At 33.0% G+C, this 24,285-nt stretch overlaps 1 non-coding gene across 1 annotated transcript; it reads left to right on the top strand.

Moving 5' to 3' along the window:
• Nucleotides 1–3,416: 3,416 nt before the first annotated feature.
• Nucleotides 3,417–3,488, top strand: Trnat-cgu. Its single transcript has one exon. It is a non-coding gene; the product is annotated as a tRNA-Thr (tRNA).
• The last annotated feature ends 20,797 nt before the right edge of the window (nt 3,489–24,285 follow it).

Here is a 24,285-nt window from a genome sequence, read left to right as displayed (position 1 = left end):
CGCTGAATAAAATTAGAAAAGTTTAAAATTTATGCAATGTTTTGATGTCAGTCAAGCTGAATTTTTGATTTGAGACCTTATAATAATGAATCTTAAAATATCAACACGTGTGTGAGAACCTTGAAATTGGAAGCGACAGCAATGGTGCTTGCAATCGCATACTATTATGTGGTATGTCCGATTCTTTACCTTTAAATAAGCAATTAAGTAGTACCTACAGAAAAAAAAAACAAGAAAAAAGAAAAACAGATGAACAGATTTTGAATTTTTGATAATTTGATGAAACATGTTGTAGTGACAACCTTAGGAAGCCTACTTTCAAAAGAAAAATAAGCAATTTCCAATCAGAAGTAAGACCAATCACAAACAGGCAAAATATCCCTTTTTTGCATTCTCAGTTTAAAAAATAATTACATTTAAATTGTTTATGATATTATAAATATATCTCTTTCTAGGGCACCGTTTCATGTCCGCGCTCCACATATACTGCACCACTGTTTCGGTATTTTAGTTAATTTATTTTTAGCTTACTCGGTTTGAGTTTCCGCAAAAAGCAACAGAAATGACTGCTAACGATTTCTAATGTTTCATTTAAGTGCCAGCCCTGACTAAATTGTCAAGTTAGCTTTGTTAAGTTGGCAGCATTGACGGACAAAAATTTTGGCCAGGTATTCTGTGCATTCGATATTTTAAATGTTTTCTAATTTTGTACTCGTATTGCGTAAATTACAGTTGGGTTTCTCATTATTTTAGGATATTTAGATAAATGGAGATACACGATAATATATATTAATCTACGGATGAATACCTATTACCTAACCTATATAATAATACATTACGATACAAGTGCGTAATAAAAGAAGTTCGAAACGAGTGGCGATAAATTAAAACCCACCGAAGAGTGTTTTAAATCGACACTCTTCGCACTAGTATCGTAATGTACTATTTACACTTTAGATTTTTATAAACACACGATTTTTATATGCGCAAGAGCTTGGGTAAGAAACTTAATACCATTATCTACCTACACCAAACAGTCCCTGAAGTCTAAACGTATAAGATAAATCTAATTCAGATTTTTCACAACATAAAATTAATAGATATACATTTAAGTATAAATAGCGCGTTGACCATTATGTGTACCTGTACCTGCTTCAACTCAACCCGTACCTTTCCTCTCTATCACTCTTGCATATTCGAGCGACAGAGAGGAAAAATCCCGATCTCTAACCAAATCCCGTTTTGTCGTGGTTCCGTGAACGTTGCTTACCGATCTCCACTGCAACTGAACGCGGGTTCCAAATTTGAATTGACTCGAATCTGTGACGTCACCAATCGATTATCATGCATTGAACTGTAGACGCGAGTGCTGGCGAATAGTCTTAACCACTTTATTGTGAGCTCTGCACGCGTAGTTTATATAAGGAACATGAATTATGGTATATACTGGTTATTATAATATTATTTTGCTTCAGTTATGTAAGCGTTTGGAATATAACATAGCGATTACAGTGCAGTACTGGCTTTTGGCATTCAATTCATAATTCATAAACCTTATTTACTAGTCAATAAAGTCTATCTAAGATCAGCGAATTTTAGTACGTGAATTTCTTCCCCTTATAATACATTTATGTGACGGATATCTACCTTAATGAAACGTCATAAAGACTATTATTGTGTGTAGAATTGGGACACATGTTTGTTTTCGTAACGATGGGAATTTTGATTTTCGATACGAATTTCATATATTTTATTTTACATTATGGCTGGTTTAAACTAACACGATCTTCACTCATATTATTAAATTAAAACGGGACTTAATCGCGTAAAACTTACGTTTTATATTTAACCCGACGTTTCGGACATGACATTACGTCCGTGGTCACGGGTAGACTGGCTGGGAGTTGTATCAACATCTTCTAGCTGTACGAGTTTTTCGAACTACCCGCACTTGATTGATATAAAACGTAAGTTTTACGCGATTAAGTCCCGTTTTAATTTAATAATATTATGGCTGGTTGCCATGACAACATAAAGTTAAAATTATAATATGACAATAAGTTTAGTAGGTATGTTTAGTATATTTACATACTATGTAATTATATAAGAAACTAAGACTAAACTTAAAAGCTAGCTAATGTCTAAAATAGGCCCTTGAGGCATTGTACCAAGGATACTGGCGACATTTCCTCGCTGTATCGCAATGATGATACGTTGTGCGAAGAAGTCGCCAGCTCTTCGGTCACCAGTTACCTCAACCAGACGCTTCGCGATTTCTGTGATCAACTTGTTCGCACTGGGACCCCAAGGACCTAGAATTGTAGGTATTGAAATTTTCGTGGTGTGTGGAATGCAGTGATTCGATGTTTTAAAAGATAAATATAAATATATAGGTATGGTATGTATAGGTATACCTACATATCTACCCCTTACCTATCTAGATAAGTGATAAAATGTTTTATCTTCATACAATACTGATAAGGAGATATTTAAAAATGCTGAGTTAGCATTGATATGTAATAGGTCTGCGTAATACCTACTACTTTATCTTTATTAAAAAGTAGGTAAATACAATATTGAATATACATATACTTAAGTATTATCGGCACCAAACTCTATTTTTACCAAGACGACTTGAAATCAATAATAATTTGCCAATTTACAATTGGTACCAGTTTGTATGGTAGGTTGCTTTGATCCATAGGCTACGGAATCCGCTTTCCATGTCATAATATTATTTTCAAAATAATGAACTATAGCCAACGAATATACATAATATCGTAGTATTTTAGCGTCAATCATTAGATACTTACACAAATTATCCATACTAATATTATAAATGGGAAAGTGTGTGTGTCTGTTTGTTTGTCCGTTTTTCACGGCAAAACGGAGCGACAAATTGACGTGATTTATTAAGTGGAGATAGTTGAAGGGATGGAGAGTGACATAGGCTACTTTTTGTCTCTTTCTAACGCGAGCGAAGCCGCGGGCAAAAGCTAGTTAGTCATAAATATACATTACATACAAACATATCGATATTTTAAGACATAATTATAAAACTAAATACATATTATAACACATTATTTAATAAAACTAAAAGCACCTAATGTGTACCGTTCCTACGCACACATTGAAGACGTGTTCGTTTTTCAAATAATCCAAACTTAGCGACCATTCTAACTAATACCTTATGACTTTGACTTAAAGTCGAGATTGAAATGTGTTCTATTTTTATTATTAGGTGAGCGTACAGTAAGTGTACTATTGAGATTATGGTGAATATTATTATTATTACTACGTATTGCAGATTTACCGGTTTTAATAGTAGATTTAATAGTAAAAATCTAGACAATTATACATTATTTAACTAGTGTAACATCTATACAACTAGTCAAATTATTTTATTGAATATTGGCGGGCGGGTGGTCTAGTGGTGAGGACGTTAGCCGCGTAAGCTGAAGACCCGGGTTCGATTCCCGGCTCGGCCACCAGTGGACCCTGTCATTTTTTCTTCCGTGTATGATATCTATTTAAATTTATAGTTTAACATCTAGCAATTAAATGAACATATGAATAAAAAAAAAAAAAATTTATTCAGCAAATAGGCCACAGGGGCAATTTTACACGTCACATGTATCATCTTGGTACAGGTTATAGAACAAAACAACGGTCATATTGATATGATAACCTCTTCGGTTAAAAATGGTTACAAACAAATAAGACATGACACTGTCTGAACTAGCATGAGAAATACGATCGTTTCCGTAAAAATACGAAAGATAATCTTTACGCACTACATTTATAACACTTATATACTACTATAATATTCATAGGCATACTGAATATCCCCATAACACATGGGTAAATCAAACATAAAACATTATTTAAAGTTAAAGTAGGTAACTTATGATTCCCATAGCTATCCATACTAATATTATAAATGTCAAAGTGTGTGTGTCTGTTTGTTTGTCCGTCTTTCACGGAGAAACGGAGCTACGATTTGACGTGATTTTTAAAGTGGAGATAGTTGAAGGGATGGAGAGTGACATAGGCTACTTTTTGTCTCTTTCTAACGCGAGCGAAGCCGCGGGCAAACGCTAGTACGTAATAAATAAACTTACCTATGGGTTAGTTATTAAAAATAAATAATTAAAAATGTACAATAAAGGATTGCAGTAAATATAAATAGAAGTGTCGTAGTGTGCACGCGGGCTAAACAGCAATTTCAGCCAAATGGATACGGCGCGGGCGCAACACACGGGGTGGGTTCCGCTATCATTATTATTTTAATTTAGATACTCAAAGAAATATAATGAAAAGTCTAAAACTTTATTTTTTTGTTACGACTATTAAAAGCCATGTAAAATAATGCAAAAGTATGCAAAAAACTAAAAAAAAAAAAATATACAGAATAGTACACTATTTCGAACACTGATTTTAACGAACATAATTTCGACTTTTGTCGATTTGAAACACTCCCTTCGATCGTGTTTCAATTTATCGCCACTCGTTTCGAATTCCGACTTCCATCGCACATGTATCTTACGTTCGTACGACGTTTTTCACTACCTTTTGAAGTTTTATTTATTTATTTAATCTTTATTGCACAAAGAAAAACATCGTACAAAAGGCGAACTTATACTTAATGCTGTAAGGCATTGTCTACCAGTCAACCATTAGGCAAAGTAGTAAAACAAGACAATTAGGTACTTTTAGGACCAATACACACGACCATAAATAATAAATACCATATATAAAAAACCATATATTATAAACATCTTGTTCTTTACATCCTGTTACCCTCTGCTGGGGTGTAGGGCTCGAATCATATTTCTCCATTTACTCCGGTCTAAATATAAACATACATAATATTAATATAAATACATGTAAAATACATATACATAATATGAAATCAGATGAAATGAAACTCACGAATCAATAGCAACAACAACTTTCATTAAGTAGTCAAGTTTCGACATGACAAGAAATGCACTTGCGTATGTACTTTGCGAACTAGTGCGGGATAAACACTATAATGTAGGTACTGCAAAGCCTTAAAAACTAGCCCTATCAAAAATCAGTACACAACAAAGAGTTCCAAAACCCCCCGTGTGGCCGCCGTGACCCGCTCGCTCCAAATGAATGTGCGGGGCGCGCGCCACACGAGGCGGTTTTACCTAATTGTGTTATGGACTTTTAATTCTTTGTTATTTTTGGGAATATCTCGGAGTACTTATTTTTGATTCGCTATATACCAATTTTCGCTATGTTCGTGCTTCTATTATAGAATCTTTCGCATTCTTATTTCAAAGTTTCTCATGGGTCCGCAACGCGCATGTGACACCCTTGAGTTGCAGGCGTCCATAGGTTACGGTGACCGCTTTCCATCAGGCGGGCCGTATACCTGTTTGCCACCGACGTAGTATTAAAAAATCTAATTTGTATCTCGATGTTGCACAAATATCTGTTATTGACGTTTGATTTGAAACTCAGTTTTGGTCCACGGTCCACCTCACTTCAAATTATGGTACTACACACGGCAACGTTCTTACTATCCATATAATTTAATATTACAAATGGGAAAGTGTGTGTCTGTTTGTTTGTCCATATTTCACGCTAAAGCGCAGCGACGAATTGACGTGATTCTGATTTTTAAGTGGAGATAGTTGAAGGGATAGAAAGTGACTTATCTACTATTTGTTGTCTCTTATTCTCTTATTAACGCCCCACTTCCCTAAAATGGGGGGTGGAAGTTTGTATGGAGCGTTCAGCAATTTTCGAATTGAATGCGAGCGATTCCGCGTGCAAAAGCATTATAATATGTCCATAATGTCACATTTTAAAGTAGTTATAAATAAATAAAATAAAATAAAATAAAAAGCCTTTTATTTCATGCAAGTTCGTTACAATTTTTGTTAAACATAAGAGAAGAAAAAAGTATATATATATATATATATATATATATATATATATATATATATATTGTTCTAATCATGGTAAATGTTGTCGTGTTGTGTATCTTAGCTATGTAGATATCTTTGATATGCACGAACCCCTCCTTAGGTGAAGGTGAAGGCCTCCTCTAAAGAGCTCCATTTGTCTCTATCCTGCGCTATGTGTGACCAGCAGGGCCCAGCGATTTGTCTTATCTCGTCTTCCCATCTCGTGTGCGGTCTTGCTTTACGACGTTTGCCTTGTGGGCCCTTCCATTTCGTTACCCTGCTAGTCCATCTCTCGTCCTTTAGCCTCGCTACGTGTCCTGCCCACTTCCATTTCTGTGTTTTTGCATATAATAACAAAAAAAAAAACCACAAAACAATTGACCTTGTTCTTTTGCAAAAAAATATATAAACCGGCCAAGAGCACAAAAAAAAAAACCTATCAAGTTCACATTTAAAGTAGTTCTTAACCTCAAATAACACAGATTTGTTACTATGCGGTAAGAGACGTATGACGTCATAAATGAATTTGATGATTTCACTTTATCATGCTTTATATGAGTTTTTGCTGACGATTTAAAAGAAATCAAACCACAAAACAATTGACCTTGTTCTTTTGCAAGCATTTCTAAATATATAAAAGGAGAAAATGGCTGAGTGACTGACATATCAACGCACAGCCGGAACCACTGGTCCTAGAGATTCCAAATTTGGCACGTAGGTTTATTATAAGGTGTAGAAGGAGCACTAAGAAAGGATTTTCCAAAATTCACCCCCTAAGGGGGTGAAATAGGGGTCCAAAGTTTGTATGGGATGACAAGATTAGATTAGTACGCGGGCGAAGCCGCGGGAAAGAGCTAGTTATTAGTAAATAATAATGTTGCTACTTCAGGAAACTAAGTTTCTATAATGAACTTAAAATATAGAATTAAATAAAACAATAAAATAAAAATATATAAAGAAAGCCAGTTGAAATTGAAATCAGTACGGAGAGGGTTGTCCGTGAGCACAAAGAGAGCTTTCCATCAAGTAGTCAGTATGCTTATTTGCCACAGACTTCGTATAAAAAATCACACAGAAGCTAGTGCAGTTTACATATACATATATACATGCAGTCTATTAAGTGCATTTTCACATTATCCGATCCGATATCGGATATAGGGCCGCCATCTTTGATTTTCTCAGAATATATCAGATCGGATAATGTGAAAACGCACTAAATACATTTTACTAAAAATAGTTTTAAAAATACCAACACCTAACAATGTAATTTTTTTATAAAATAGCCTATTTACAGGTATTTTTAAAGGCAACTTCGCGCAGTCGGTTAAAGGAGGGTATAAACGGAATTCATTGAAATATATTCCAGTAAAAACTGGACAGGGGAAACTGTGGAGTCTACTTGAGTTTCAATACTTATTATTTTTATTTTTTTGTTTGCATGTAAGTAAATACAAAAATATGTACTAAGGACTCCTAACGATATTAAATTTACTTGTACTTTTATAATATATAATCTGTGATATTTATGAGAGAAAAGCAAAATGATATATTTATTTATTATACGTATTAGAACTATTATCTAAAACAATTGAAAAAGATTGATGTAATAAGTGTTTTAATACACTAATAAATTAATAAAATGTATGTAAATGTGTGTAGGCGAGAGGCTAGCAACCTGTCATTGCAATGTCACAATTTCACCTGTTTTCTTTCAACCTCTTTTTGCCAGGAATGGCAATGTTATGTATAATCAATCTTTTTTACATTTTATAAAAAAATCGGTGATTGGTGGACGTTTCATACACATAGCTATAATACATTTTTTTTTTAATAAATATTTTTGTAATTATATTAATGCACATTTCATACCCTGTACTGTATGTTCTCGCGTTTTGTTGTTTGTGCACATATTTAAAGTCACTGAAAACCGTAGGTACTTAATGCTATTTAATCGCGTTCAACCTGGACTTTCCAAATCACTTATCCACGTGGATAAAGCATCCGACGCTTTTATGTCAGTGTGACTGTCTTATCCACGTGGATAAGTGATAAAATTGGCAGCATGATATTAATGATTTTACTTATCAATAAAAATATATTGTAAAATACTAAGTACTTCAAAATGAGTGATTCTTGACTAAATAAGACATTAAAAAAAAACCTTTTAAAGAGAGAGGACTAATTTGATTAATAATGTATAAATAAAATAAATAACAATTCATATGTACCTAGACTCCTTAACTCAAATAAACTTTTCAATTTAAGATTAGCAAAGTTAAGTTCATAAATGCATGTACGTTTCTTAGAAATAAACAGCTTTTTTTTTTTACAATTAAAGTACTTATATCAAGTATATTAAAATTTAAATTAAAAAGTAGGTACTTAGAAATATAAAGGCGTATCTACACCATTCCCTGTTCCACCCATCCTTTCCCTCGAAAAGCCTCAGCGACAAAAGTTTTAATTATATCTCTTTCTCCCTCTCACTCGGTACAACGTCGTATATCGCCGTCTCGCTCGCACGCCAGACCGCTCTAGATGTCGGACTTTTTATAAGATTGTGTTATTGGGGGATAGATTTGACCGGTTATGGTGGAAAGGAGGGTTATGTTTGCAAAATAAGAGAATAATGTTTTTTTTTTTAATTAGCCTTTTTTGTGTCCCTCTGCTGGGCAAAGGCCTCCCCTCGTTTTCTCCACTCGACCCTGTTGGCATTTTCCCACCATTTTGGGTAGAATGCGTCCAGGTCGTCCCGCCATCTCCTTTTTAACCTTCGACGCAAAAACGACGGGTGTTATAAGATTGACGTGTCTGTCTGTGTGTCTGTCTGTCTGTCTGTTTGTGTGTGTGTCTGTCTGTGGCATCGTAGCTCCTGAACGGATTAACCGATATCGATTTTGTTTTTTTTGTCTGAAAGTTGAGTTAGTCGGGAGTGTTCTAAGCCATGTTTCATGAAAATGGGTCCACTATGTCGCGGTCGGGGGTTTTTTTTAAATTTACATTTTATGGTTAGGTTATGAATAATGATTAATGAGTTAATATTTATATGTAGTTTATCAATGAGTATTTTAAGTGATTATCTCATGAAATAGTGTACATTACGATACAAGTGAGGAAAAACATGAGGAGTGGCGATAAATCAAAATACGACCGAAGGGAATGTTTTAAATCGACACGAGTTTCTTTTTCGCGTGTGTATCGTTAGACGTTTTTCAGTACAAAAAACCTCCTGAAGTTTCGACGTGACAAAAAAATAATCAACGTGACAAAGAATAAAATGTAATAATAATAAATAATAATTATGTTTATATGTTTTTATATTGTTTGTTTGTTGCCCGTGTGGTGACGGGTTAAGAATTTCACCACCCCCTTTCTTCCCGTGGGTGTTGTAGAAGTCGACTGTGGGATTTGGGTTAAATTGTGGCGTAGGCGAGAGGCTGGCAACCTGTCACTGCAATGTCACAATTTTAGTTTCCTTTCAACCCTTTAATTGCCAAGAGTGGCACTGATACTTTTTGTAGTTTCATGTGCTCTGCCTACCCCTTTATGGGATACAGGCGTGAATGTATGTATGTATGTATATTGTTTTGTAAATGTTTTTATATTTTATTTTTATATACATATTGTAAAAAACCTAGTAGCCTAGAGAATGAAAATAAATACCGAGATAAATAATAAATATAATAATGTATAAATATGGTACAATGCCTCAAGGGCCTATTTTAGACATTATCTAGCTTTTAAGTATAGTCTTAGTTTCTTATATAACATATTGTTCATGTAAATAAAGAGACTTGTGAAGATAATGTATAATGTTTTAATATAAAGTAAATGGGGGCAAATTCTGAAAATGCCCACGTGCGCGTTGTCGAGTTATGTATATTTACCTACCTACGTTATTGGCTGCATTCGTTTGGCTTGCTAAAATCCCGTATATTTTTATGTATCTGTGTCGATCGAGTAGATTTTATTGGTTCTATTTTTATGGCAACGATAAACCTGGCAATTCGCACAGATATGCAGTAAAACTAGAGGTGGACTCGCGAGCTGAGGGTTCCGTACAGGTACAGGTATGTTGTTGACATGTAAAAGTGCCCCCGTGGCCTATTTGCTGAATAAATGATTTTGTATTTTGTATTTTGTATTTTGTATCTCCGTTCTGTACGGGGACATAAAACGGGAAAATGAAAAAATGAAAATGAAAATGAAAAATGATTTATTGGTTACACTTTAACACATAACTAGAAACAAACAGAAGACTTCTTTTAAGCATAGAATAATTAATCTATGTTTTAAGTAACTTAATTTTCTTGTGCTAGAAGCCTCCGCTCTTCAATACACTTTGAGTTACAAACCAATTTATACTTATACATGTTTATACAACCCCGGGCTATGCTCATGAAATAAAATGCTTACACAAATAAGTTTTACAAAAACATCCATAATTCTGAAATGAAAATTCGTTTCCACGAAATGTGTTGAAAAGTGAGCTTTTTTAAATGAAAGTTACTATTGGAAACGCTCCACATCTTCTACCACGAGTTTTATGTGACTGGTGCATATATGAGAGTCATTATAACACGAGTGTTGTTTTATGAAACGAGCCTCTAATGTATGGGATATCCAAGCGCGGATCCAGCTTCGTGCCCAGGGGGGGGTCACGTGGTCTATTTGTATGGCCAACCTAGGCTCCAGGGGGGGGTCATGACCCCCATGACCCCCCCCCTGGATCCGCGCATGGGGATATCGGTCCGACATCCGATATCGGATCGGATAATGTGAAAACGCACTTAGAATGTCTTTTTTTTTCAAAAGTCTATTTTACATGAACATATTTACATAATTATACAAGAAACTAAGACTAAACTTTAAAGCTAGCTAATATATAAAATAAGCCCTTGAGGCATTGTGTTAAGAATACTGGCGACATTTCCTCGCTGTATCGCAATGCTGAATATTATTCAGAATGTCTTATAATATTTATTTATTTACTTTATTGGACAAGATTTATTTGTTTACAATATACAGACATAAAATTATCTTACAATAAAACTAAACTATTAAATCTAAAATTAAACTTAAAATAAAATAAAAATTTAAATTAAACTAAATAAATCTAAAATTAAACTAAAGTAAATCTAAAAACGGCCCCTGTGGCATAGTACCGAAGACGCTGGCAGCATTTCCTCGTCGGCGCTGGCGGCATTTCCAGCTGGATTGTCAAGCTAATACGCTGAGCGAGGAAGCTGCCACTTTTTTTTTGGTTACTTTGTGTAGTTTTCTGTTAGTTTGTAAGTGTGTAATTGGTGTATTTTTGTAATAATATATGTTTTAATAATAATATTCGTATGCCATATACAGACAAATACTACAATTTAATTAAAAGTAACTTAAAATAAATATTTAAAAATAAACTAACAATTAAACCCCGCTCCTATTCGTTTCTGGTACAAAGGTACAAATTTACTTTATTTATTTTCCGTGTGGTTCACGCTTTCGAGTTGTTACTCGAACTCGTTTGTTCTAAATGTAAACTCGTGGTAGTGCCCCACATTTATACCGTCCGCCATTTTGTCGAGGATACTAAATACAGGAAACTGCAGACGAATATTACGATTTATTTCATAAAAAGAGTATATTTCGCTATTTTTGTTTATTGATAAAGTTGTTTGTTGAAAAGCATTTCATTCTGAGCTAGATATTACGAGCTTACAAATTTGGAACAAATGTTTTTATTATAAAAAAATATTTACTAAAGAGTTTTTTTTTATATGCGATGGTATTCAAGGGACGTATATGTATAATACATATCAATAATCTTCATGTCAGTAGGTTTACTAACTTTTGAAGTTCCAATTAAATAAAATTGCCAAGGAGTGGAATGCCCTGCCTGAGTCTGTGTTCCCACATGAGTACAATCCAGGTCTCTTTAAAGCAAGAGTAAATAGGTATCTGATAGGTAAGCGTGATCCACTGTAGACCGCATCATCACTTGCCATCAGGTGTGACCGTGGTCAAACGTCTACCTATTCATACTAAAAAAAAAAAAAAAAAAACATTTTGTTGTTTCCATGAATTCCAATAACATTTACCCAACAAAGTCAGACTTTGCAATGGCTTAGGGAATCACTGCTAACTTAACCTGGTCGGACTCTTGTCTCTAGCACATATAAAGACAAAACAAACCAGAATTACCTAATTATAACGTAACATTTATCTATACGGTCAAAGAACTGTGTAAATAATCAGATGTTCAAGTCCGATCAATAAATAAATAGAGTAATAAAATGGGATTGGTATAGAGAATTAATAATTTCACCCGCTACCCACTTTTGGTGCTAAATCGGATAAAGCTTTGCTCCGCACATTGTATTCAACGGTTTTGATACTTGATCCTTATACGAATATATTTTTAATATTGCATTTTAATCGCATATAACATTAGCATTATCCTACTGATTTATTTATTTAATCTTTACTGCAAAAAGAAATACAATTGCACACAAGGCAGACAATGCTAGACATTCTCTGCCAGTCAACCTTCGGGCAAAACAGAGAAATTGGTGTACTGATCATGATTTCTTTATTCATCAATGTCTCTAAGACGCCAGTGTTTTATCTCGCACTGTTATCGAGTTAATTATATGTATACAGAGTGGGGCCTGTAACAAAGGCGAATAATTGAACTCTAGGCTATTCTCCTTATACTGATCAACATTTGTTCGGCGACTTTTAAAAATAACTTGTATTTTGATTTTTATCACCCTTGAAAGTTTTTTCTAAGAGGTAATGTATTGCGAATTCTGTTAAGTCTAAAGTGTGACAGACAACGTCAATGACAACAATAATGGCGTACATTGAAGCTAATATTTATTTTGTATGAAAAAATAAAAATTTAAAGACTTCATAATTTTTAAAAGTCACTGAACGAATGTTGATCAGTATAAGGAGAATAGCCTACAGTTCAATTCTTCGCCTTTGTTACAGGCCCCACTCTGTATAAAAAAACTTTATTTTCTAATGTAACTAGAAGCTATAATACCGTTGATCTATTCCTGTTAAAAAATGTTCCATTATGTTTTTTTTCACACTGAAATTAAGTGTTGAAAGGAAATTACCGTACTGATGTTTTCTAATTCTTAACTCAAAATTGCCCAGGCTTAAGTTTCTTATACACCGTGATTTTTCTGTTTTCCGTTGAATTCGACACTTAGCTAGGTTCATTATCAGGAACCACCCTGTATACCACTTTTAGTTAAATTGCAAAAAAAAAAAATTATTTTCATACAGAGACCCTTAAGAATAGCATTCAAGTTAGTTTCAAGTGATTGACGGCACATGTCAAAACAAATAACATTAGGAAGGGGTAAAGGCTGTCACACACGTATTCAGTAATTATCTTTATTTTTTTAATAAATCGATAACCGTAAGAGTTAAGACGCTAGTTTCTTAGAGAAATTCTAAAGAACCTTCCCTTAAAGTTAACGGAATTCAATAATAACAGGGTGTATATAACTCCTTTACAATGAATTCGCTGACATTGATCTTTATTAAACCTTATTACAATTACGTACAAAACAATATAAATAAAACATATAAAAAACCAGTTGTAATTTTTATAATTTATAAGATTAAAAATATTAAACTCAAGTTCAATCGCACTTAATCTGTAATACCGACATAATATGCAACAATTGCAAGTAACAAGTATCAATCATTGTTCGTCGTCCTATACAGCAGGTCAATATTGTGTCTATGCCAACGCTGCACGTCCCTAAATACAACACACATGTTGTTTTCCAACAAGGGACACGGTGTATACTGTGTCGTTCGTACCAGCACACATCTAACTTTTACATAGAAAAAATATTATACAAAAAGTGATTTAAGTTTATAAAATTAATCGGAACGGAATAATTTATAAATTAATTTTATAAAAAATATTAGAAAATGTATAAAAAATAAAATATAAAAACACGGTGTCTAAAATTGTTGAATTTCGAACGACGCGTAAGTCAAATGCAAACTTAGTTTTACCGTCCGCTCCATTACCTTTAACCCTTATACTAACAATTACAAGGGTGATATTAGATTGTTTTTGAGTTGAAAGATGGCATGTGTATGTTGGCAAGATGGAACACATTCAAATTTTTTATGTGTGCGTGCCGTGTATAAGCTGGAATGTCTTCCATTTTGTTTGTTGGTTTAGTATGGATGCGGTCCTGAAGATCTCGTATTGGCAGTAATCGATACAACAAAAATAAATTATGTAGGTATAATAGTAAGGATTGTTTGATTTCGTTCTCTACTTAAACATACATACATACATACATACAATCACGCCTGTATCCCGTAAAGGGTTAGGCAGAGCACATGAAACTACTAAAGCTTCAGTGCCACTCTTGGCAAAATAAGGGGTTGAAAGAAAACGAAACTGTGGCATTGCAGTGACAGGTTGCCAGTCTCTCGCCTACGCCACAATTTAACCCAAATCCCATAGTCGCCTTCTACGACACCCACGGGAAGAAAGGGGGTGGTGAAATTCTTAACCCGTCAACACACACGCAACGTCTACGTAAACGAATAAATAATTTAGATTTTTTTGAATTTGAATATTTTGGTTCTTTCTCGTTCCTTCAATGATATCTAATATCTAATATTGATAAGGATCGCGACCAGCGACCACAAGGGAATTAGAATATAAAGTCTGACCAGAAATGTATGACTACGCGCCATGTTGCGGAATTTTGTTACAACTATTTTCGTCATATACTATGTATGAAAATGTTTGACAATAGCCATATATTATATTTCTGGCCAGGCTTTACCTTAGTAATATTTGATTTGTGTATGTGTATTTTTGTTGTGTGTATATTTGATGTTTTGATAAAACGGGAGAAATAAAATATTGTAATGCATTTTGCTTTTCAAATTAAAAAGGTTGAGTCCAGATTTGTACTTTAAATCTATTTGCAATAGAATAGTTACAATGAAATGACATTAAAGTAATATTCATAATCCTACGGACTAAATTGACAAATGACTGACAGGTAAAATGATACCAGGAACAGCAAAATTAAAATAGGGAAGGGTATATGTCGATAACAATATATCGACAAGTTGTAAAGTACATACAACAGACAAGTTTACATCAAGAATAAGTATATGAGTTTCAAATAAGAGGTACACATTTTGGTTTGTTCTATGTATCTTCGAGGTAGTGGATGAATACCATGCATTTTTACCCACTAGTTTTAAAACATAAAAAGGTTTCCGAGCCTGTAGGTAAAAAATAAAATACCATGTCCGACGATAATAAATTATCTGTCACGCTATGGCAAGTATATCATAAATATCTATATAATTTTCGAATAATATTATTGCTGCTTCGAAATAAAAAAAATATCTCTAATTAGCGGTCTACAGACCTTTTGATCTGTCGAAATCACAGAAAAAGTTGGTATATTGATTAGCCGATCAAATTGCCAATTTCATTGTCCCGTCTGGGTGCACCTTAAATCTACGATGTAATAATAATTTTAATATCGATAAGAACGACACTGGCCAAACTGTGGCAACATTCCTTCACACTTACTTGTCAATTTGGTCCGTAGGTTTATGGATTTTACTTTAGTTCACACAACTCCGTAAATAAATGATATTAAAAATATACTAAGCATGCCGCCATGCACCTCGCGAAAATAAATGTACCTAAATAATATTAATAAGTTTATAAATTGTATTTATTAACGCTTTACTGATACATTTGTCTTTTTAATAATAAATGAGTAAGTAGTTATTTAATAGCAATTTCTGTTTTCAGTTATTTCTAGAAAATGTTTAAAATGTGCTTATAAACAAAATTTAAAGAGGTAATAATAATAATAACGGCGTATCCATTAAAACTAGCATACAGCACACACACACTTATACAACGTGTGCATGTGTGCGCATAAATGATGGTTGGTCGACGCGGGCTTAGGAAGTGACAGAGATGTTGATTATTAATTGCTGTAAAATAGGTTTTTGCGAAGTTTTAATTATTTATAGATTATTCTAATTAATTTAGCGTAAGAATTTTTAATAGTAGAACTGTAGATGTCGCGAAAACTTAAATGTTTAAGTAAATAATTTTGCATGTCATCTGGTTAAATGACCATATTGTAATGTAGTGCGTCTTAGCAAATAAAAGTTTAAAATTTTTGTTTTATTGTTTTATGAACAATCACTTCAATATATATGACACATTTTTAAATAATTTAATACTTAAGAGAACCTAATTATTAATTAAACACTCGGACCGTGGGGTAAAGGAGCGCGTGGGCTTCTCAGGGAGTTGGGGAAGCGGTTAAGGGAGGCAACAGGTGACCCTCGCGCCGGCAGCTTTCTCGCGCAAAGAATTGCTATTGCAATACAGCGCGGGAATGCTGCCTGCGTGATGGGCACCTTGCCGAGAAGCCAGGGCTTAGACTTTTAGGTATTTTTATTTTTTAGATAGGTTTTGTATATTTAATTATATTTAATAAGAAAACTGTATAAAAGAGACTGAAACGACTCCACAGTCAAACTAATTGTAGTTTTGTGGAGCATTGTATTTAAGTTATGTTTTGTAATTCTGAGTATAATTAATTAAATATCTCAATAATTTTTATTCAAAATAAGTTCATTTTACCAATCGTTTCATATTTTTTAGTTCTATTTTGTGTCAATAGAAATACCCAGAATAAATAAAAATTATACAGTTTTTTTTCTATTATTTGGGTCCAGGCCCCGTAGCCGAATGGCATTTCTCCGACGCCAAACGAAAACGAAACGCTGCGAAAGTTAGTCTGGCTCTGTCGCGCCAATACCTAAGAGCGATAGAGATAGATATCTACTAGCGTTTCGTTTCGTGAGCGTTTCATGAGCGTTTGTGCCATTCGGCTACGCACCCAGATTTATTTTTCTGCTTCAATGAATATGGTCAATTGGTTATTTCTTATTTGCTTCAAGCAAATGAATATTAATATTATTTTGTGTTTTCGTGTCTGTCGGTTCGTTCGTCTGTTGGAGCGCACCGAATGTTAAAAACATGATAATTCACGGCGCAAACACTAAACTGACGATTTTACTGCGCACTCTTATACGAATGCCGGCCGCATGCACTGGGAAATGGATTTTGACAGATTTGTATTATTACTTACCAGCTTTGGCTAATCTGTGGCCAAGAGTAATTCTGTGGAAAGAGACAAAAAGTAGCCTATGTCACTCTCCATCCCTTCAACTATCTCCACTTAAAAAATCACGTTAATTAGTCGCTCCGTTTTGCCGTGAAAGACGGACAAACAAACAGGCACACACACTTTCCCATTTATAATATTAGTATTGATGGTTGAAGAATAAAATACACATATTTAACTTTTTTATCTATTTAATCTTTAAATATTGCACAAAAAAATGTTACATCACAAAAAGCTTTTTTTAAAGCATTCTCTACCAAAAAACCTCGAGGCTAAGCAGAGAGACAAGCAGAAACGTCTACAATCCGTTAATCTTCGAATAAATTTGAAAAATAATATTACTGCCTTTAGTAAGACTTGAACTCACGGTCTGTGGATCAATACTTCAGCCAAGCCATTTTAAATAAATATCGGGGGACACCTTACACATTGAAGACAGTAATTTTCCACAATTAAATTTAAAATACACATATTTTGAAATTTTGCTTTAATAACCTAACCACAACATTAAAAAAAAAAAAACAAAGTAGTGGATCGATTTTCATGAAACATGAGGCTAAGAACACCCGACTAATTCAGCTTTCAGACAGAAAAAAAGTAAATCTAAATCGGTTCATCCGTTCGGGAGCTACGATGCCACAGACAGACACACACACAGACAGACACGTCAAACTTATAACACCCCGTCGTTTTTGTGTCGGGGGTTAAAAATATCATTTATTTCCTTATTTTACTAATTTTTTTAATAACCTCTTCTTTTAAAGTCGGTAAATAACGAACAACGATGCACCTTGGCCACATTCCAATAACTGTCTCTGATAATATGCCAAGTTTAGAAAACAGTATAATATAATATTGTTCTAGTTCGTGGGAAATTAAAATTTTTCATCATTAAATAAATTAACATTGGAAATTATTGTATAGTTGATGGCCTTTGACAGCATTCTAACCTAGTTGAGAGATATTACTGCGAAGTATAAAGCATAAACTAAGTAAAAAAAAAATTGATAAAATTAATAAATAAATTTCACTTTCTTCTTAACTGTCACATTTTTTTGTAAGACGATTAAACATGGCAACAACATTGCAGTAAAAAAATAGTTTTTTTATCTTTTTTTATTTTTTATTTTTCTTTATTTAGGTACATGAGCATATTTACATAATTATATAAGAAACTAAGACTAAACTTAAAAGCTATCTAATATCTAAAATAGGCCTTGAGGCATTGTACCAAGGATACTGGCGACATTTCCTCGCTGTAAAAATAGTTAGGTCCTTTTTTTTCATTTTCCAGAATTTTATTTCTTAATAATACAGACCTGAAAGTCCTAGTTTCAAATCCTGGTAAAAGAAGACAAAATTTGTTGTACTCCCCAAATCATTTGTTTTATTTTTTATTACATATGTCAAAAATGAACAGCTAAAGATTTCATTAAAATCTAAAGTAAAATTACAAGTTCTCACGTATAAATCTAGTAGGTATAATACGAGGTTGACTGGTAGAGACCAGGACTGCTTTAAGTCCGCCTTTTTGTATTGTAAGATTTTTCGTTTATGTAAAGATTAAATAAATATAAATAATGTCCTATAAATAGTTATTTATACAGACATTTGTTCCTGAGTCATGGATGTTATCTATGTATATAAGTATGTATTTATCTATATAAGTATGTATATCGTTGCCTAACACCAATAGAACAAGCTTTGCTTAGTTTAGGGCTAGGTAGGTCTGTGTATTTTTTTTATTATTTATATTTTTATTTATTCAATAATAAACTTGTCCTATTCCTGTCCGTTATCGCTGTATGAAGTGCAGATGAAACAGTTGACAGAATGACAGAAGCACACAGAAGCCTTGGCGTCGGCCTCGGCTCGCGTTTTTTACCTATTAGTATTACTAATTAGTATACAACGTGTACACGTTTTTATAGGAAACCATGGATTAGCTTATAATCTTAGTTTCATTTTTAGTCGTAGCTTCTTGATCTCTGAGTAAGAATGTCTTATAATATTTATTTAATTAGTTTAAAAAAGTTTGTATTAAATATATGAATACTTACATAAAATAATCAAACGATAATATGGTTTGTCTGATCAGTGATCATTACAACAAATGTCTGAGCCATATCATAGATTATAATTATTGTAATAAAATACTGAATAGACTATGAACATTTAATTTTATTAAATTATGTCTACAGATTTTAAGATACTAATGTAAAATATTAATTAATGTATTGAGTTGAGAATTCATTTTGTTTTAGGGTTAATAAAATTAAAATATGTATAAACAAAAAATACTTCGGAAAACTCTTTCTGCTTAGCTTCAAAGTTGACTGATAGAGAATGCATTAAAGCATTAAGACCGCATTCCGTAATGTAAGATTTTTTTGTGCAAGATTAAACAGATATTTTTATAAAATAAAATGATACGCAAGTTCTTATAATACCTTACATATTTAAATGAAAATAACTGAAACTAGAAACTGGAACTAGCAACATAAAGAATTATGTAAACCAAACATATATCTAATTAAAAACAGACTATACGCACAACTTGACATGCTATCATATAAAATCTCAAAAATGATAAAAGGACATAACTCATAGATTAACCATTTGAAAATAAATATTAATAAAATAAAAATAAGGTTGAAAGTTGAATATATTTGCATTGTAAGGTAAATGTGCGCTGTGCCGTTACCTCCGTTCGCCCTTGACTTACGATACGAAAAAACTGGTCCAAAAAAACACGTTTAAACCAGAAATTTGAGAATCCAGATGATTACTTCTGTCGCTTAATTGAATTGACATATTTTTTTTATATTTCATAAGGAAAGAGAAAATTACGAGTGTAAAATAGTACCCAATACTATAAATTTAAATAGATATCATACACGAAAAAAAAAAGCGCGGGTAGTGGTGAGGACGTTAGCCGCGTAAGCTGAAGACCCGGGTTCGATTCCCGGCTCGGCCGCCAGTGGGCCCTGTCGTTTTTTCTTTCGTGTATGATATCTATTTAAATTTATAATTTATATATAGTAGTGTGACTACTTGAAAAAAGAACAAATCGAAAAATATTCAATAAAATAATTTGATTTGTTCCCTAGTTGTAGTACCCAAATACCCAATACGTTAATACTACTGTCAGCACAAGGTTTTAAATAAATTAGTAAACAAAATATTTCAAAACAAAAAGAAAGTAAAAAGGGTAAGTAATTACAAAGTGTTAGAATAGTACAATACGATACAAGTGCGAAAAAAAGGGAGCGACACGAGTGACGAATTTCCTCCCCCCCCCCCCTCATTTTTAGTAAAGTGGGGTGTCAGAAAGAAATACTAGCCTCACTCTCTATCACTTCAACTATCTCGTCTCTAATCGCTCCGGTTTGCAGTGAAAGACGGACAAACAGACACACACTTTCCTATTTATAAAATTAGTATGAATTTATATCATGACATTAATATTTATTATAATCAACAGTAATAATTTCACATTATTAAGTGCTATTTTGTCATTGATAATTTTTTTATCTTAAACAGTAATTAATTAATTATACAAAGACATTATTTTATTACAAAAGGCTAAGATTCTAGCTCAAGTATATTTCTTTTTATTTATACAATTTAAAAACTACAATTAATTACAGCTATAGCACGAAAGAAACTTCTGAGTCTATATTTAACTACCTTTATTTTATAAACTGAAATAGGTACTATACACTAAAGAAAAAGCGATCAAGCCCTCTGGTGGCGAAGCCGGGAATCGAACCCGGGTCTCCACTCTCCAGCTAACGCGGCTGACGTGATAAACCGCTACACCACCGCGACCGCCCTACTACTAGTGTTACTACTTAAAAAAAAAAAAACAAATTAAAAAATATTTAATAAAATAATTTGATTTGTGGGATATACCTTTATTTTGTTTGATTTTATATTTGACGACTGGTCTAGCCTAACACAGGTAGTAATAGTGACCCTGACTGCTAAGCCGCAGTCCTGGGTTCGTATCCCGGTAAGGGCATTTATTTGTGTGATGAACACAGTTATTTCTTCCTGAGTCATGGAAGTTTTTATGTATTATATGTACAGACAACCAATTGGAACCCTAGGCCACTCTACCATAGAGTATATTGAATAGTATGGTATAGAGTTATCAGTCAAGATTTTCGAATGCAGCGCCATCTATTATTAAGTTACCACAACTTTTCATGTGACTTTCCATGCCTAAAGGTTACTTTTAGAACATAAAGCATGTAGACCCTTTAAACCTGGAACGCCACATTATTATGACGGGAATTCTAATTAGGTCATTCATCAATCAGTCACATTAATACATTTTTGAACGCAACCTTTTTGCCAAAAAAGAGGACAATAATAATATTTACAATTTAATACATATAATTAGCCATAGAATGCGGTTCGCTAGTTTGCGGGTGGTACAGCGACATCTAGCGAAAATTTTGGACATCAAAAAATACTTATACATTTTACGAAAACAAGTCATTACCCAGTTTGCGGGCGTAACAGTGACATCTAGCGAACAACTTGCACTACGGCATATAATTGATTTTCACGCCCTCTATCGTTAATTTTCCTAAACATATCGAAAGTACATGGGATTTACTATTTCCTTTGACTGAAAACACCGTGCACTCTACAACCATGTCAAAATGATAAGCAGTAACTACAACCACGTCAAAATGATAAGCAGTAAGAGATTTCTTATAATCTGATTTATAACGTCACTATGACATAAAGTGGCCGTCAATGGAACTTCCAAACAATGTAAACAAACGGCATCACATTGTTTTATCACTGTTTCTCCTTGAATTTTCACACTACCTCATCAAACACCACTGAAACCATACATTACTGAAACGATCCTATTATCGTAATATGCAAAACCTTATATTAATAACTTAATCTGGAGATTTCATTAAAATCATTACAATTACATTGTTTGGAAGTTCCATTGACGGCCACTTTAGTTCTACACTGGCCTAGGTTCCAATTGGTTGACTGTACAGATTGACCAAAAAGAGAAAAAGTAGCAACATTTTAGTGGCATCCCTTTCAAATCAATATACGACACTACGATGTTGTCACTTTTTAATTTTTACTATTTTTAGTCAGACTAAAGTAACACTCATGGAGTGTAAAATTCTTATGAAATGTTGCGTTTTGTTTTTACGAAAATTAAGTAATTTGTTTTTTGCATGATGTTTTAATTCTTAGTCATATAGTTTACATACTTTGTTAGAACCAGGTTTGAAAATGAGTATTTCGATTTCGCATAACCGTATAAGTATCAATGCAGGGTGGAAAAGCCTTCTGACAGCGATTTAGGTATTTTTTTTATTCGTAGGTATTTAGTTTTAAGTAGATTTATTTATTTATTTAAACTTTATTGTACAGTTACAAAAGGCGGACTTAATGCTATATGGTGTTCTCTACCAGTCATCCTTTACGCCAAACAGAGAAACCAAAAAAGGTAATTTATTATTTTCTTTATTCACTTTCTTGTTGATAATGTTGATATTAAACAAAAATAAAAAAAATCTATTAAAAATAAATATTGCTGATATATTGAGCGAGCGCAGTGTGCGCCGAGCCTTACTCTGCTAATAATAATACGAGGTACATACCTCGTGCGCGACTCTGCTACGGCTAGGGATTGACGACTGTCGATAAACTTGTCGATGATTTGTTCAACGTGTTTTTAAACATTTTTAAGGTTTAAATTCCTTTATTTATATGAACATATATATGATAGGACGTTCTTACATATATTGACTGAATCCCACGGTAAGATGTAGGAGACTTGCGTTGTGGGTACTCAGACGACCAGCAAGTGGGCTTTTATTAAAGGAGCGTGATCTAACATAGTGAGAAGATAAACATAATTTTGACATGTAGCAAATTTATAGTGTAATTTTTATCATGAAATAAAGAAATCTAATCTAATCTAATCATACAATTTTAAAAACTTTGTTACTGGATCATATTTTAAAATATTTGTTTCATCGATACTTTTACTTACCCTCGATATTTCTTACCTGATAGAATTGATCTAATGATTGAGAGAATGACAGAAATATTTTTACAAAAGATTATACCTCTAATACTACAAACGACTTTACACATTAATACAAATATCTGGGCGACCGAGCTTCGCTCGGTTCTGTTTCGTATCCTTGACATGTGTCGCCATCTAGTTCAAAAATGAATAGTACCTACATCGAGCGAAAGAATTCTCAGCCTTTACAACACAACTACTCCACACGAGATGGCGCGCATTTCGCCACAAAAACTCAAATAGTGTATTTTTCTATTCGTTTTAGCCTTGACTTGTGTCGCCATCTAGTGTTTGCAATAAATAGTACTTACATCGACCGAAAGAATTCTGTCTTAACAGTACAACTACTGCACACGAGATGGCGCCGGAAGAAAAACGCATGAAAACTCGAAAATTCGCGTTTTCCGGGACCTAAGGATAAGTTAGACCGATTTTTCACCCCCAAAAACCCCCACATAACAAATTTCAGCGAAATCGTTAGAGCGGTTTCCGAGATCGTCAGTGTAAATAAATATATAAATAAATAAATAAATAAATATACAAGAATTGCTCGTTTAAAAGTATAAGATATATTCATATTAGTAAAGTACCTACTAAGTACTATATTTAATTTGAATTTAATTCGAGTATTTAATTTTGTTTTAATTGTAGTTTTGATTTTAAATTAATTATTTAATTTTATAGCTTTAATTTTTAAAAAAGTGTAATTTGTAAATTTTTAAATAATGTAACGTAATGTAACAATATGGATTGTTTGTCTGAAATAAACGAATACAATACAATACAATATATATTAGAAAATATGAACAGCCTTAGTATAATAGTAAAGATAATTTAAATATTTACATGTAAACACTTTTATGTGGTTTAATTAAAGTTTTAATATTGTTATAATATCAACTATATTATTTGAAATTAACGAAACCTACCTCAATCAACACTTACAATGAAATAAATATAAACCAAAATACATTTGTCTTTCTCAAATCGAAATACAATAAATTTATATCTGGAAAACCTAAGATAATTGAGAACAAAGGAATGA

This window comes from Leguminivora glycinivorella, chromosome 26, assembly GCF_023078275.1.
Source record: "Leguminivora glycinivorella isolate SPB_JAAS2020 chromosome 26, LegGlyc_1.1, whole genome shotgun sequence".
Classification (NCBI taxonomy): domain Eukaryota; kingdom Metazoa; phylum Arthropoda; class Insecta; order Lepidoptera; family Tortricidae; genus Leguminivora; species Leguminivora glycinivorella.
The sequence above is the reverse complement of the archived record's forward strand: the minus strand, read 5'-3'. Positions and strand labels throughout refer to the sequence as shown.